General features: G+C 55.5%; 1 pseudogene; it reads left to right on the plus strand.

Moving 5' to 3' along the window:
• The first annotated feature begins 9,251 nt into the window (after positions 1 to 9,251).
• Positions 9,252 to 15,275, plus strand: LOC134373301 (receptor for retinol uptake STRA6-like; annotated as a pseudogene).
• The last annotated feature ends 104 nt before the right edge of the window (positions 15,276 to 15,379 follow it).

The following is a 15,379-nucleotide window of genomic DNA, read 5'->3' on the forward strand; positions in this document are numbered from 1 at the left end:
TCACAGACTCAGACTGGCAAAGTGAAACATGGCAGCCAGTCTCTCTCCATTGTACAGATGGGAAAACTGAGGACCATGGTAGGGAAGGGCTGTGCTTGCAGCCATTCAGCTAGTAAGTGGTAAAGACAGCGTTAGAAGCCCAGTCTCTTCCCTGCACTGAGGGCCTGGCTACCTTGAAACTGTCCCTTGTAAGTGGTAACTATGATCCTGTCCCCCACACAGGTTGCTCACCCTTCTTCTCCTGGCCTCTTGCTCCAGGTTCCAGCACTGAACACTGTCAGGAGAGTCTTGGGCCATCCCTGAAGCCCTCTTTCTCTGGCCTTCAGCTGTGCAGGAGTGGGAGGAGGGGAGCTAGGGCCACACCGGTGATCCCTGGGCTCGCCCTCACAGCCCCCATCTGCCAGCCTTGCCTTGGAGGGACTAAAGTTCCTGGAGTGGTGGGAGGGAGAGGGTAGCCTTGCTGGTAGCATCAGCAGCACTGACCTTTGCCTTCCATGTACTCAGTGGCCTGACTGCTCTACCAGCATCTGAGGACTCAAACCCCTGAGACAGCATCCAACTGGCTCAGGGCCCTGCAGACTCTGGCAGTTCTGAGACCAGAGCCAGTTTTCTCATAGCACCAGGGATAGACAGAGCAGGTAAGGGGAGAAAGAGAGCAGGAGCTGTCAGGGCAGCAGCAAGTCGGCCCAGGACAGGGCCCAAGACCAGAGATTTGGGCAGGGCAGGGGCTAGCTTGGAAAAGTTCCTGCCTAAAACCTTTAGGAGGAGAGATACAAATGTTATAGCCAGGTTGGAGGGGGGCGGACAAACACAGAGTAGGAGAGAGAAGCAAAAGGGAAAAGACAGGAAGACTCAGAGAGACACAGCATTACACAGAGAAAGAATGAGACAGAGAGAAGGAGACACAGAAAGATAGGAGATGGACTGAGTCAGACAGAGTGACAGTAGTAGGGATGGAAAGAGAGACTGATGGACAGGAACAGACAGGCAGACAGGACAATGAGATAGAAAGAAGCCAAGCAGGAGATATTGACAGACAGACCCACCAGTGGGCACCAGTGGGCAGGGGTTCCGCTGTGTTCTCATCAGACAGAATGCTGACAGGTATGTCCCAGGCCTATCATTCGGCTTAACCAATTCTGGGGGCTTTCCTTCAACCCTAGAAGGGGTCTCGCAGCCACAGAATGGAAGAGAGTCCAAGCTCTAGGAAGGGAGGTTTCTGGGGAAAGAGTGGTGAGCTGTGGGGCTGGGGTTAGGGGCTGTGGGGAAGTCTCTGGCAAAACACCTCCTGCTCAGTCACTGACCTTGACACATCATGTGGCCTCTCTGGGCCTCAACTGCCTGTGGATGTGATAGAGCATGTGGGTAGAGCAGAAGTCTCTGAGGTCTTCTTCAGCCTAATGATCTAGCCTTAGCTCAGGCTCTGTCTTTGCAGCTAACTTTCTACTCTATCCTCCTTAGCTCATGACCTCCACCTCAAAGTCCAGAATGGCTACTTGAGATCCAGCCATCACAACTGCATTTCAGCCAGCTGGAAAGAGGAAGGGACAAAGAAAACACCTCTCTTTTTAAGAACACATCCTGGGAATGATGCTCAACCCTTCTTTTTCCATCTCACTGGCTAATACTTAGCCTCAGGCGTGCATCTAGCTTCAAGGGAGGCTAGAGAACATGCAGTGCTGGCTGCGGATGGAATCTGTTTCACACAGCTCAGTGATGCCTTCGCAGCTCCCGACTCACAGCAGGCTTCAGCGCAGCCTTACAACATTTTCCTTTTGCTTATCAAACAGAATTACACATGCAACGCAAGGTTTTTAGCATACATTTCAAACAAGTGAAAATCCCCCTTCATCCTCCCAAACGCGTCGCTCCCCAAACTGTGACCACTGTGAACAGCTTGCTGTGTGTCTGCCAGATTCACTTTTTGTGTACAGACACACACATGTGTCTACCTAAAGAAGTATACAATGGGATCACGATTTATGTATTGCTCAGCAACTTGCTTTCTTGGCCACTGTTACTTGGCAATATGTCCTGGATATCCTACCATGTCAGTCCACAGGGAGGTACCTCATTCTTTTTAACAGTAAAATAATACTTCACCGTATCGGCTTAATGGTGGATATTGGGCTTGTTGCCCATTTTTTTGCCATTACAAAGAGCCTTTGGCATCTTCTCTGCATGTACGCGTATATGCAAGCATTCCTTGAGGATGGATTCCTAGACATGAGCCAAAGTTAGTTTTCTCTTTGAGTGGGAATGCTCCTTCTTTTCTGTGGGGAAGATGGTGGTCAGATCCGAGCTGGCTGGACACTTCCCTGTCTGGCTTGGGCTGCCCTCTTCTCCTCCCTCCCTTCTTTTCTCCTGCTGGGCAGGCTCAGCCCTAGCACTGTCCTCCTCTCTTCACAATGGGGCTTCACAATCATCGAAGCCAATCTGACATCCGAAAGCCTTGCTCCCTGGGCTGCCCCACCCTTTTATTGACTGCACCCCCTTTCTCCTTTGGGGAGGAAGAGGTCATCTCCCCAGCTCCTTTCTCCTAAGAAATCAGGCTCGCCCTTCTTGTCTGTGCTGTTGTCCGCTCCCTACCCTTGCTTTCCGCACAGGTTATAGCATCTTTTGAGCACCTTTACCTTCCCCACTCTTGTTTGCATCCCTGCAGGGTGACCCCTCTTGGGGAGGGGGAGTGGAGAGAGCATGGTGGGGCTGCACTCAGGTGACAGGGATCAGGGGCCACTGTCCCTACAGCTTTGTAGTTTGCAGGAATATACTTGGGAGGAAGAGCAAAACTCCAGAACGACAAGCCTGTCTATGAGGTGTGGAAGAGAAAGCTCTCTGAGGGGGCCTTTTTGGCTTCCCCCTGGAATGGATCATACCTGAATTCTCGCCCTGAAGCCCTATGAAAGTGTGATAAATCCCCCCCTGCTCATGGTCAGGGCCCTCAGTGCAGCTGGGCAGCAGCAGGATGCTGATCTGGTTATTAAAAGCTGAGCTGGTGGTTCCTCTCCTGCTTGGTGCAATTCATCAGGCAAGGCCCCCTGGGAGTGATGGATGGTGACAAATGGGGGTAAGTAGGGGGTTCCTGAGCCCATCTATGGCCACAGCTGGGGAAACTCAGCCATCAAAGCCCTGTGCAGGCTTCTCCACAAGGTGACTCTGAGGGCCAAGGAGATCAAGTTTCGGGCAAATGGTTTAGGGGGTGGAGAGGCTCCACCACAGGAGACAAGCTGCCCTGTGTGTTGTGTGGGGCCCCAGTCCCTGCTCTGGGCCTGAGCTGGAGAGAAGGGGGTGGGGTGGGTTTCTCTGATCCTGGAATCAGAGGCGGGAGGTCTAGGGGGTGGCTGGAGGAGGGGCAGGGCCAGAACTGGGGAAGGAGGGAGCTGTCTTCCGGGAGGAGGAGATCAAACACTTTTTAAAGCAGGTGCTGGGGACACTGCTCAGGGCCAACTGCTGAGACCACAAAAGCAGCCATCCCTCCAGGATCCCAGCCAGAGCTGGTGCCGGGGGCTCAGAGGAGGAGGCCTAAGTTGTTGAGGAGCACCCTGCCCTCCTGGAATCTCCCCAGAGTGAGCAATAAAGGAAAGGAAGAGATACAGAAGGGAGAGGTCAAGAGAACTCCTGGTGGAGGTGGGGCTGGACCCAAGCCTGGAAAGCCAGGTAGGATTGGATCAGGAGGAGAGCAGGGAGAAGGCACACAGGGTGGGGAGGGAGGAGGGCCATGGAAATAGAGCATGAACCAGGGCTTGGTGGCAGGAAAGTGGTGGGCTTGGTAGGGCTGAGTGATTCTGAGGGATAAGGCTGGAGACGCAGGGATGGCTGTCCTCAAGGGATGCTGGGGAGCTAGTGGCAGGTCTAGAGGGCAGGGAAATGTCGGAAGAGTCATGTGTGAGCAGGGTCTGGCTGCATGTGGGAAGAGGCTGATGGAGAGCCCTGTGCTGTGGTCAGGAGGGGAACAAGGAGAGAGAACTCAGGGGATCTGCCCAGCAATCACTGTCCTTCATGAGGCAGGAGGGCAGCATGAAGCCTTCATCTCAAGGCCAGACCATGGTGGCACTACCCAGGAAGGGCGTGCTGAGAAGGGAGAATCTGGGGGTCTTATAGCTGAGGAATCTTCATGACCTTTTGACCAGTCCTCATCTGAAGGCAGAAAATCCTCTAGAGTCTCATCACCAGCCTCTTCTTGATTGCCTCCCCTGATGAGGAGCTCACTACTCCACGAGAGTAAGAAAGCTACCTTTGTCCCAAGCTGCAATCTGTCCCCCACCTTCCCTCCTCCAAGTCAGTTCTAGCCTGGCCATCTGGGAGGGGAAGAACACGCTGCTCTGCTGGAACAGCCCGCTGCCTTTCTCCAACTCCCCACCAGCGTCCACATGCACACCAGAGCATCTAGCCTCTATCCCTCATGCTCTGGTGATGCTGTTGGTGAGGGGGCGTGAGAATGCTGGCAAGGGGCTATCAGACGATGCTTCTGACCCTCCCACGTGGCAGGGGAGGGAGGAGGTAAAAGATATTTACTCTCCTACCCTCAGGAGCTTGGCAGCCAACAGCACTCCTTTCCAGCCCACTGCGTGGGGTCACACTTGGTCTTGGGCCAGAGTTAGGCACCTGTGTGTGCTGGGGGCAGACCCTGAGCTCACAGGCCTGAGTGGGGTTGAATCTGCCTTGGCCACTTACCCGTGGGCTTTTTGGGGACAGGGGCACTGCACAGGCAGGCACATTGGCTACCCCTCATTCCTGGACTGAAGCATTCCCTTGGGCATTCTCTGCTGTTCTGTGGGGATTGGGGGTGTTGCTGAGGCTATGGAGTGTTACTGAGGTTTGGTTTTGCAGGCCTTTGGGTGTGCTGCTGGACTCAGAGCCAAGAGCTGGGATGAGAGGGGGAGAGCATGGGGGGTTTCTGAGCTTCCTGCAGCTGCTCCCCAGGCTCTTGACCATTTGCTCCAGCTTGGACTTGATTTGCCAGAGTCTGAGGCTTCTGAGGTATTTGGGTGGTTCTGGTGTGTTACTAAAGTTCTGGGGGTTCTTGGGGGGGGGCAATACTGAGGTTCTGGAGGTTCTTGTGGTGTTACTAAAATTCTGGGAATGTTGCTGAGATTCTGGAGATGCTCTGAACCATCTGGGAGCCCCAGGGGGGTATTTCTGGGGTCCTGAGGACACTGCCGACCTTCCCTCTCCTCCCGTCTGTCACCTCCTGGTGAGCTTAGCACTTTGCCCTTTGGGGATTTTGATAACCACAGGCTGCTGAGGGCACGCATGTGGCCCTCTGTCCCTGGATACAAAAATTCCTCAGGTTTAATCAACTTGAACAAAAACACGAGGAGGAAGGAAACCTTGTCCTCAGGCCGTCATGGGCCAGCTCCAGCCTGAGGGACAAGGCATGGCCCATGTGCAGATGACCCTCATTGGCTGAGTCCTGAAGCTTTTTAGTGCCCTCTCCCACAGTGAGCAGGGCCTGGCCACCCCCAATCTGTGCCCAGCTAGGAAGCCTGCTGGCCTGGGCTGCTTCTTGGATATTGGCATCAGCCCCATCTGAATGTGCCCACAGGGGCTCATGCAGGCCAAAGCTAGGCAGGCCTGCTGGACCCCTGCCTGCCTCTCTCTGCTTCCCAGGTGTCCCTTCTCAGCTTTCCTAAGACACTTATACCTTATTCTTGCTACATTTCCTGACCCTCTCTGGACTGTTCCAGGCCCCCTCCTCCAGGAAGCCTCTAAGACTGCTCAGGCCATCTCTTCACCACCACTCTCCCCACCTTCCCTCCCTCTGAGCTTCTGCAGTTCCATCTCCCAAGTACCTCTCCTGTCCAGCCCCTCGCCTCCTGATTGTGTGGGCTGGCCTCTGACTCTTCTGGGTATGAGTGCTCCTGTAAAGCCAGCTCCAGACGAGGCCCTGGACTCTGCTGCCTAGGCCTTTGGAGACATTCTGCAAGGGCACACCATGACCATCTTTCTCTTCCCAGTGCTTCTCCTTGCCAGCTTGCTGTCTGGCCAGGTGGCATTCTTCCTAACATCTCTGAGCTAATCCTTTCATTTTGCAGATGGAGCTCAAAGCTATTCTAGCCCCATCAAGAAAATGGGGGTCTGCCTTCCAGCTTGAGCCATGTGGCCACCCAGCCTGCCCTCCTGCCCCCACCACAGTGGGTGAGAGAGCTGGGGGCCAGGAGGGTAGGTGGAAGCCATGGGAACACCTACCTACTCAGTCACAGCCTCTCTCTGTGGCTTTAGCCTTCTGGCTACAACCAGTGGCTGGTGTGCTGGTTCCACATTCCTGGGCCATGAAGTCACCGAGGGCAGGAAGGGGGGGCCATGGGGAGAGTAGAGCCCACAATTGAAGACTTTCCAGGCTGGATTTGACAAAGGCAGGGCCAAGACCCAAAAAGGGGGAGCAACACACTCAGGGTCACACAGCCAGCCCCAGGGCTCAAACAAAGATAGGCTGCCTCTCTAACCAAGCCTTTTCCACAGCCTTGTGAGAAACCCTGCCCTGACCTTCTGCACCTGCTACCACCTCATCAGTGAGGCCTTCTCCCCTGACCATGCTGCCTGTCGGTCTGCTCTCTGCTCTTCCTCCATCTTATCCTTTGCCTCAGTACTCATGGCACTTGTTTGGTCTCCCCCAACCTGCACTATGCGTTAAGTTTCTTGAAGTGCAGGACGTTATCTATCTTGCTGACTTGCTGTACTGTCAGCACACGGACTTTGCCTGGCACATAGTCAGTGTACAAGAAATATTTGTTGGATGAGTGAATGAATGAAAGCACCAGCTTGGGAGGAGGCAGAGTCAGGTTCCCCCCAAGGAAGGATGTGGTTTCTGACAGGTGGAGATGTTCATGGTTGTCATCTCAGCATTGCAGAGGGAGTGAGCTCCTTGTCTGGGACTGGTCTCCAATTTTCGGAGGTATCATGGGGGGGATTTAAAATCAGACAGGAGTTGGTAGCTCCCTAAGCTGAGGGTCTGAAACCCTTGAGCAGGGAGGGGACTGCCTGGTTCTGGTGTGGGAGCAGGGGGCTCTGAAATGCCCAGCTAGTGAGTCCCAGGACACAGCAGCAGCCTGCATAGGACAGGCCCATGGACGACGATGGTTACTCAACTTCCAAAGTCCCTCTGATCCCAGGATCCCAGGACCAGGCCCTGTGCGTCAGGGGCAGGAGGGAGAAGGTGGGAAGAAGAGGCAGAGTTCTGCCCTCAGGGAGCTCCACCCAGGCCTGGGAGGCAGGGTTCAGCCCGAATCCCTGGGATCAGATGGGCCAGTGTGTGCTCCTGCATTGCATCAGATAAAGTCCAGGTTCAGCTCTGAGTCAGCAGACGCTGACATCCTGTGGGACAGGGGAGGGGGAGTCATAGCCCTGTTCCTGGAAGAGGGGCCATCTGGGAAGAAGGGGGAGGAACTAAGGCCCTAATCCCGCCTTGTGGGCCTGACTAAGGAATCTGGAGGGGGAGCATTTAGGAGCCCTGTCTACTCTAAGATGTCACCCATGCCGTTACTTTATCAGGAACATGTTCCCCCCATCCCACCATCAACTCACCCCCACCCTCCACTCAGCTGATGTTTCTCTGCCCTTCACATCTCCACTGAAATTTACTTCAGGAATCTCCCCCCACCTTCATCCCGATGCTCGCGGACCAAATATGCCTTCCCATGGTACCCCCCAGAGCACCCTGTGTCTTATCTTTGTAACCCTCGGACTCTTGAGGTTATTTACTTACTTGTCTGTGCACCCCCCAAACTGCAATCTCTCACATCCCAGGACCCAGAACAGTGCTGGCTCATAGTAGGTGTTCAATAAATGTATGTTAAAAGAATAAATGAATGAACGTCTTTTTTAAAAAAAATCTTGTTGAATGAATGCCTTAGCTGGGTAGGGCCATGGCCCAAGACCCCTGTGGAATATTGGAAGGACCCTAAAAGTTTCAGGGGGCCTGAACTTCTACCCAGGGAGAGTGGCCCGAGAACTGCTCTGTGCCTTCACCAGCATCTTGTTGCCCCTCGAGCTGGGCCAGGTAGAGGGAGGGGAGCCTGCCAGGGGTCCAGCTGGGCAGGGGAGGGAGGAAGGGGAGGAACCCTGCTGTTGCCCAGGCCGCACCCTCACCCTCACCCCACCACACCTCGGGAGGAGCAGGAGGCCAGCGGACTCTTTCTTCTTGCCTACCCGTGGGTCTGGTTTGTGTTTAAAGGACTAATTTCCACCATGTGGGGGTGAGTTATCTCCTTGTGAAATCAAGCTGTAGGAACAAAAAAGGTTTGACCAGTGAGACACATGTTGCCTCCTCCATGGAAACCCCAGGAGAAGGAACGGACAGGCTCCCCCTCCTTGCCTCCGCCCCCGGCCCAGCTCCAGTGGCCTGTCTCCTGGGGTGGCTGTAAAGCTGGACTCGCATGTGGGGCACTGCAGATGTGGCAGGCAAAGGTGTGGGAGCTCTGGGGCAGGTGCTGAAGGCAGGTATGTATGTGCGATCAGGTGCGGGGGGCTGGGGTGCCCCTCCCGGCCACATCCCTCCCGGGCTCAGGCTGTCAGTAGAGCTGGGGCCTCCTTCCCCAGGAGGGGGGCTTTGTCAAGAATTATGGTGTGTTCCCAACACTGAGGCCCAAAGGGGACAGAGAGGCGCAGGCTGAGGCTGGGGATGGTCTCAAGGGAGCCCGAACAAAGGGGGAGCTTGGACTGGAACCCCTGGGAGCAGGAGGGGCGGGGAGCCCAGGAGGGAGGGCCCAGGCAGACTGTGTGGAGCCCGAGGGCAGCCCGCCCACCCTTTCATCTCTGTAGCTCCTTCCTCCCTGTCCTCCCTTCTGGTGTGTCTGTGGGTCAGTCCGGTGGGCTTGAGGAGGGGGAAGGAAGGAAGTGGTCTTTGTGGGCAGCTCGGCCCAGGCAAATCTTTGAAAATGGTCCTTTGAGCCAAAGCCCGCTTGACGGCTGTCGAGACAGACAGATGCTCCTGAGAGCCCAGGGCCCCTGAGGAGGTGCACTATCCCCGAGGGGATACCTATCTCTGCAGGACCAGGCAAGATTGGGACAGGAGGGGACGCGAGAGGCCTTTCCCCTCCTCCAGACAGCCTGCCCACGCCCTCACTCCCTGAGGGGTTTTTCCCAGAGAGCTAAAAGCAAGAAAGTAACCTTTAGGATTAAAGAGAAATGTTTCTTTGTTTGGGTTTTCTTTCTTTTTTTTTTTTTTTTTTTTTTTTCTCTTTTAAGCCTCTTTTCACATCTGTAGTGGCTTTTTTCTTCTTGTCTGGGGGTCAAAGGAGAAGGGCCTGAGAATGTCGTCCCAGGTAGCTGGGAATCAGACCTCCTCCGGGACTGAGGATGACTACTCCTATGGCAGCTGGTACATCGATGAGCCCCAGGGCGGAACAGAGCTCCAGCCCGAGGGGTAAGTGTGGAGTCCCAGGCTCTGTGGGCACTCACAGTGGGGTGTGGCAGAGGTTACCAATTGGTGGTGGCTGGGGGAGCTGACTGTGCACAAGGGCTGCTGAGACCAGCTCTGCCACTTCTTTGCTGTGTGACCCTGGGCAAGTCACAGCCTCTCTGGGCTTGTTTCTGCATCTGTTACATGAGAACCTTGCCCTGCTATTAAGATGCTTGAGGTGGGAGACCCAGACCAGGCTGGTCACCTAAAAAGCACTTGTGTGATGTATTAGAAATACAGATTCCTGGGCCCCCTCCTTGCAGATTCAGATCCAGCAGGTCTGGGGTGGCTCCCTGGGTGCAGATCTGGCCAGTAGCCAGAATGGGGGAGTGGGGGGCGGACAGTTGAGGGAAGCTGGTTCGCCTTCAAGAGGTTAGTGGTCTCGGTGGTGACCATTTGGGGTGTGGTGTTTACCAGTGTCAGGTTCTCTGGGCACGCTGGGAGTGGGCTGGGGAGAGGCAGAGAACTGAGGAAGAAAGCCTGGGGGGAGGTCACTGAGGAGACATGCTGCCCTGTTGTCTTTGGATGGTCTCAGAGTCTCTGGAAGGACGAGAAGGTCCTGTTCTCTTTAGCAAGAGTGCTCAGGCCAGCCCAGACGAGGGTGGGGAGGGAGGGAGGCAGCCTCAGCCCATCCCTGGCTGCCTTTGCCCACACCCTTTCTATCTTGGTTTAGTCTGGGCACCTGGTGGAGGGGCTTGGGCCTTTCTGTGTCCCCTACCTGCTGCCGAGGACTCCTTGCCTGTGTGTGACCCAGGGCTCCTTTCTCCCTTATTGTTCCTGGCTCTGGGCACATCCCCTGCCTCCCTGCTCTGTCTGAGGATTTGGGGAACCAGAAAGGTGAGGCTGAGGGATTGCTGAGCCAGATGTGTGCACATCTGTTCTCCATCATAATCCAAAACTGGAGAAGGAAAAATGCTCATGGGCCTCCCCCGGGGCTGGGGCTGCGGTCTGGCCAGGCTTGGGTCACTCAGCAGGGACAGAGGCCCCACCTGGGCCTGGGGCAAAGAGCTGTTGTTTGGAGGACTCAGGGTTCTGACCACCTGGATAACAGCCCTGCTGTCAGCAAGGGTTTGCCCCCACTTGCCTCCCTGACTGACTTCGAGAGCCTATGGTCTCCCCATGTCCTGCCGTGTAGGCTGGGGGAGGGAGCAGAATGGAGAGGGGCCCAGGAACCCCGTGAAGACGAAATCCTGACCTAGGTTAAGGCCCTAATCTGAAACTGTGTCCTTGGGAGCCTCAGAGCCCAGACATTGGCTGGGGGCCAGATGTCACAGCCAGCTCTGGGCTGGGGTATTTAGATATGGCTCACCAGAAAGCTGGATGTGTGGCAGGGACTGGGTGATGTGGAATGCTGCCTCTGATGTGGGTGGCATTCAGACTCTCCAGCTTCCTTCCCCCACTGCATGGCATGACACCCATCAGAGTGAAGAGGTGTGAATCAACTTACTTAGTCAAACCAAGCTGAGCTGCCTGCCGTTTCCCCACCCCCAAAGGTGGGAGTGGGAAGCTGGGAGCTCTGGGGAATCCCAAGGAGATGAACTTGGGCTCACCTCTCCTTGTGTGAGTCAGACACCACAGGGACATGTGCATAAAAGCTTTGAAAATCTCCAGACAGTCTCTGCCCTCTGTGCCTCTGTGTGCCCAGCAGTATCAGGCTGGATTTGAGGGTGGTGGGCACTGGTGAGAGTGGCCAGAATGGACTCAGTCATAGAAATCTCCTAAAATCCAGAACACTGCCCTGCCCAACACCCTCAGTGACTTCCCAGTGCCTCCCATGCCTGCTGTAGTCCGGTCTTGGCTTACCCTCTGGGCTGCAGTCAAACTGGAGGACCTGCCTGGCCCCAGCCACGCTGCCTACTGCCTACCACTTGGCTTCCGTGTGCTCTTCCCTCCCCAGGGAGCTTCCCCTTCTTTGCCTAAAGAGATGCTAACCACCTTTCAAACTCAAATCAAATAGCACCTCCTCTGATGCCTTGCCTGAAGTTTCTCTCCCTCCTCTCACCTTTCAGCACCTGCTTGTGCTTTTCCTAGGAGCAAGCTCACCACGTCCCCAAGGTGTTGTTCTGTGTCTGTGCCATACTGCCTATTCCATGGCCCAAGATATACATCCACAAGCCATCAGCCAAATGTTTGCTCATGGAATGAACAAAACAAGCTGAGGGGCAGATGGAGACCTCAGTGGGGACAGAAAGGGTCTGAAGTTCTCCCAGACAGGGCCCTGGAAGGGATCTCTGGGGGGTGGGTGTGGCTCCCGGTTCGCAGTGAGGTCCACAGGAAAATGGTCAAGTGACTCCAAGAAAAGTTTCCTGATTCCCTGGGCGTGGGGGTAGGGGGTTGAGCAGGATCTAGTCTTGTGAGGAGATGCAGGCTGAGAGGGGCTGGAGTGTTGGTTCTGAACTCTTGGGGCTGGACAGGAGCCCAGACCCTGCACAGTTTACCTGAGTGAGAGGCCTTAGAGTTGGAAGTGGGGAGGGTGGGAACCTGACTCCCTACATGAGACCTGTTCTACCTATGAGCACAGTTATGCTTTGGGAAGAAGCCAGCTCTGCCCTGGCCAAGAAGTTGTACAGAATAGACTTATTCTCCCCTCCACCCCAAGGACAAGCCCACGTGACCAGTTTCTTTCCCACTGCCCACATTCTGGGATTTCCTGGGAGAAAGCAAGCAGGAGAGACTGGGCTGTCCCAGCATAGGGTCCCAGGGCTCTGAGATCACCCTAGAAGATGAAGCCTTGATTCCTCTTCTCCACACAGCAGGAGGGTACCCAGGCAGGAAGGCTGAGCCTCCTGGGCAGGGAGGACCCAGCCGCAGTGCACAGGGCTTCCTTTCAGGCCCTTGCTCCACAGATCTCATTGCCATTGCCCACACTGGTGCTCTCCCTCTGGTACTCCCAGGCTCAAGCTGGACAGACCCTTCCCCAGGTAACCAGTTCTGCCTGCTGTCCCAGGTCTAGATCTAGCCCCGAACTCAGGGCTCCTGCCTGATCCCCTTTTTCTACCACACGAGCCAGCTGGGGAAGTTGAGGCTTTTGTTATCCTTATAGATCTCTTTATCTCCACCATGGGCCTACCTCTGTGCTCAGCCATGGTGAAAGCAGGCCCTCTGCCAAGCCATAGGGAGCCTCTGTGATAATTAGAAAAAGGAACCCCTATTTAGGTGTATCAGCTCAGTAGATGTGGGGCGTGGTGAGTAGTGGGGTCTGGATTTCAGATTGCACTCGTTCCCATGGCTGGGCATCCTTGTGCAGTGTGCAACCTACCCAGCTGTACACAGAGGCCCTTAATGAGAGGGAAACAGGAAAAGAGAGGGAAGAGGGATGATCATTCCAGGCACAGACCAATCTCAGATACTGGTAAGTGGAGGGCAAATTGTAGGACTGAATACTTGATTGCTTGACCCAGGTAGTATGCTCAATGACAGTTCTGAGAAGAGGTCTGTGAGGCCAAGGAACAGTCAGGGAGCCTTCCTAGAGGGGGAAGGATGAAGTGGGCCTGGAGGATAGGAAGCATCTGGGTGAGTAAATATAGGTGTTCAGGCTGAGCTGGCCCACTCTGCTTCCCTGGGAGCCTCCTGCCTCCTTCATCCCTATAACTCCAGACCTTGGCACAGGACCAGCACACCATAGGGGCATGAGGGCTCTGGAATGACCCTGAGAAGGTGGATCTGGGCAGGCTTGTGTAGGAGAGATCAGAGGGTTGAGAGAAGTAGTGGGTGGGGCCTCAGGGTAGACAACCTTGAACCCCAGACACAGCTGCATACTCAGGGGGGCCCTACCCAGGCCTGAGCCAGCTTTTGCTTGCTCTGCAGGGCAGTGCCCCCCTGCTACCCCAGCGTGCCACCTGGCCTATTCCATGCCTGCCTGGCCTCGCTGTCGGTAAGTCCAGCCTGAGTCCACTCTGTCTTGTAACCTGCTGCCACCCTGGGCAGGGGAACTTGTGTTCCCTGCTGGGGCTGGTAAAGAAAGACGCTGGGAGCCCCAGGGAGGGGGTATCTGGGAGTGTTCCCAGGGTGAGGGCTCAAACCAGGATGTCGGCCAAGTCCAACCTTCCAGACTTCTGTCACTCTTGGCCAGTCCCCAAGATGCCACATGAATGTACACTTGGTGGGTAGGGGGGTGTCCTGGGGACTGAGGCCAAGCCCTCAGACTCAGACTCTCAGGGAAGGCCTGGGGACCCCAAGCCCACTTCTGTGCTCTTCTTTCAGATCCTTGTGTTGCTGCTGCTGGCCACACTAGTGAGGCGCCGCCACCTCTGGCCTGAATGTGGGCATGGCAGGCCTGGACTGCCCAGGTTGGTGCTGTGGCCTGGGTACCCCCACTCAGGGCCCAGGTGATAGGGCCACTCTGGGAGAATGGGTGATTTATTAGGTACCTAAAAACCAGCTCTTGCCTTAGTGACCACGCCCCTCCCTGCCTCTCTCAGCCTGGGGGCTCTGCCCACCCCCACCCAGATCTGCAGGTTTAGTCAGGATCCCCACAGAGGGGAAGGGATCTGCCCAGGTCCTCCTGCTCCTGTTGTCCAGGACATAGGGAGAAAGGACTCCAACCCAGACCCTAGGGATATATGAGCCCAGCAGGACCCAGCTTCAGGATATACCTCCTCAGGCAGCCCAGTGTGGGAGAGACCAAAGGGTTAGGGAAGATGGTGGTAGAACCCCAGTATAGACAGACTAGCACCCCAGACCCGGGCTGCACACTGCAGTGGGTCCTGCTGTGCTGGTTTTGTGGGAAGCCAGCTTGGGGTCTCTGGCTGGTCCAGGAAAGAGCTTGCCCTGCCTGGAGGAGAGGGGTGTTTGGGGGAGAATGAAGCATGACGTAGCTCGCGGAGCATAAGGGCAAGCTGGAATGCAGAAGCAGAGGATCTGAGTGGCCTGCCCTGAGCCTGGAGGCGTGACGTCTGGGACGGCCATGCCCGCTGTCTGCTCCCTGCCCCAGGTCCACACCCAGCCCAGGGCGGCGTCCATTGCACAAGGATGTTGTGACTCGCTGTGCTCTCTGAAGGTCTGCCAGCCCAGAAAGACAGACCGATGAGTGTGGAGGCGGTCATTTCCTGAAGATTCCAGGGTGGGCGGAGGGAGCAGCACTCCGGCTTGTTCCCACTGTGTGTGTGTTCCGAGTTCTTTGCCACAGGGCCTAGAGCTTGGTAGATAGGAGACATTCCACAAATATCTATGGAATGAATGAATGCATGAAGGGGCCTCAGTCTCCCCATCTGCAAGGTGGGACTGACTCTACCTCCCAGTTTATGGAACATAGCCTGGAGGTAATGAGGGCGCAGGGGCTGAGCAGCTCCCTCTTGTCCTGTCCCTGCCTCTGTGCCAGCCCTGTGGATTTCTGGGCTGGGGATAGGCCCTGGATGGTGCCTGCTGCTGTCTTCATGGTCCTCTTCAGCTCCATGTGTTTGCTGCTGCTGGACGAAGACCCACTGCCCTTCCTGACCTTCATCTCACCACCCAGCCCAGGTACCCAGTGCAACTGAGGCCCTGGAGCTTGATCGGATGGGAGAAGGGTGGGGTCCTGGAATGTTCAGGTTGGCTCAAGGAGGTGATGGTAACAAGGACCGCTGTCAATGGGAAGGGCTGCTGCCCCCCAGCATGACCTCTTTAGATCATCCAACCCTCACAATGACATGCAAAGTATGGATATTAGTCACATTTTGCAGGGGAGGGAACTGAGGGTCAGAGAAGGGAACAATAGGTAGCAGCTTAATTTACTGGATACTTACTCAGGTGCTGTGCTAAGCACTCTACCGAAGCCTTCTCATTTCATCCTTGCTAACATACTGCAATTATTTCCATTTTACAGAGTGGGAAACTGAGACCCCAAGAAGTAACTTGCCCAAGCACAGAGCTGATACTAGTCAGAGCCTGGATTTGAACCAGGGACTCTTGCTCACTGATCCAGCTGAGGGGCTTGGCTGCTGGAGACAGGAGAAAAGGCATGGGTGGGCTGGACCCAGGCCTCATGCATGCTCCTCCAGC

This window comes from Cynocephalus volans, chromosome 3 (genome assembly GCF_027409185.1).
Source record: "Cynocephalus volans isolate mCynVol1 chromosome 3, mCynVol1.pri, whole genome shotgun sequence".
NCBI lineage: Eukaryota > Metazoa > Chordata > Mammalia > Dermoptera > Cynocephalidae > Cynocephalus > Cynocephalus volans.